The following is a 2,031-nucleotide window of genomic DNA, read 5'->3' as shown; positions in this document are numbered from 1 at the left end:
ACAGAGCACTCAAATGTGTATTGGATCAGACTCATCCCACAGTGATTGCTATTGTTGGTTACTCCGTAGGTTGAAATAAGAAGTCCATGTTTTTAATCAGTTCAGTGTGGACAGTTCCTCGTCCATAAAAAAAAATCGATATGGATCATTCATGCCTGTTTATATTTTTCTTGTGTACCATAAATACATTTTCACACGAAACATCATCTGTCTACAAAATGTATGTACTTACTAATGTATGTTCGGATTATTTCACTACCAATGAGGTAGATGAGGATAGTTCCACATCCTTGATGCTGAGATTTGATTGCCTTTTAATTTTTATCTAAAACGTGCAAGTGCACATACAGTACCTTCTTATGTTAGATTCCATATCCTATCACGACCATTATTACATTTGTCACATCCACAAACGTGAGATCTCTTTTGTGGACACCAAAATCAACAATCCCAATTAGTGATTTTGGGTGTTGAAAACACATTATCTACAACATCCAAATATTTGTACTTCCGCATCCACATTATTCCAAACGTCCACACATGAGATTCTATTGATGAGGACACGTCTACAGTTTAATCCACCCACCGCTTCTCAGTGGTCCATGTCCTCGCTAAAGCCAGGGTAGTCTAAACTCTGTAGGTCATATTAGACGCCGGTATTCCAGCAAACCGAGTCCCCAATGTTATTTACTATTTTGATCCCGCGCAATTTTTAATGACCTTTCCAAATATGGATCGCTCAGTTTCTGTCCAATGCATGCAACCAAGAAGTCATTTACAGTATACGGTCTGACAGCCGTCCCTACCGGTACCTCGCATGCGCACTACATATTGGGCTTTGGATGCCACTGGGTATATTACACAGGCTCTAGCTTGCACAAGTCCATACTGCAACAAACACATCTATCGTTCAAGAGGCATTGAATAACAATTCTGTGGTGATCTTGTAAGCATTATTTTCATTGCCTAAATCTCTCTCCAAGCGCCAGAAAAAAAATGGCCCTGTATTGAAAGTTCAAAGCGTAAGGAAACGTCACAAAGGCTACGCAGACAATGTGATTGGCTGACGACAAGTGTCAAAACAGTGACTAATTCTGTAGACTCGATTTGCCAGAGTATTATCTTATGACCTACACGAGTAAGACCAGCCTGGTTAGTATTGTGAGGACGAGTCGTCCACGGATCCTTTACATGGATTAACGACTCAGCCAAACTCCTGCTGGTTAGACGCGTGATAATGTACCATGAATACTCAACATAGACCCTTGCGCGCGGCGGCTTTCAGATTTGCAGGGCTCTGCGTCCAATCTGTTGTCGAAGTCTGTCAAGCCAGCTAATTATATTATATTCATGATCCTACATTTTTTGCCTTTTTAAAGTCTGATAAGTGATAACTACATAACCATGTTAACGCCGAGCACAATATCTTTAGCTTTAAAATTAAGTATGAAATGTCGCATTTGTTTCATCGGTTCGGGACCACATCTCTCTAAAACTTTTTAATGAAAGCCTAATTAAAAATGGCGTTCTCCTCGGAAAAGGTGTCACATTTGACGTTTATTTCCCGGGTAAATAGTGGTTAGTGCTTACAGTTTTATGAATATTTCCGTTTTAGATGTCGTGCAAAAAAAAAAAAAATGGCACACCTGGAACATTCGCGATTAACATGCCAACGGGTATTCATGCCCGTTATCACGCGTCCAATCAATTAAGGAGCTCCGAACAGTCGTTAAATCCTATTTAAATTTAGGCCTTGAGTGTAGGATCCGTGCGTCGTCCAAGCTCATTGAGGAATCTGTAATAATTTATTACATGTACGCTGGGTGCATTACTCCACATGCACACATCTAAATGCATGATAACTTTCATGGATTATCACTTATTCTAGTTGATAGTTCGTTTCACACGGACAGCTTATAAAACCTATTGTTGAGCCTTCCTGTAAAAATAATTCGAGCTTAAAATGTTATAACTCTTAAGCAAAAACATGGCAAGAAAATCTCGATTTATGAAGTTGTTGATGGAAATTAG

The sequence above is a fragment of the Patiria miniata genome, unplaced genomic scaffold, assembly GCF_015706575.1.
Source record: "Patiria miniata isolate m_02_andy unplaced genomic scaffold, ASM1570657v1 HiC_scaffold_5, whole genome shotgun sequence".
Taxonomy (NCBI): Eukaryota; Metazoa; Echinodermata; class Asteroidea; order Valvatida; family Asterinidae; genus Patiria; species Patiria miniata.
Note: the sequence above shows the minus strand (reverse complement) of the source record.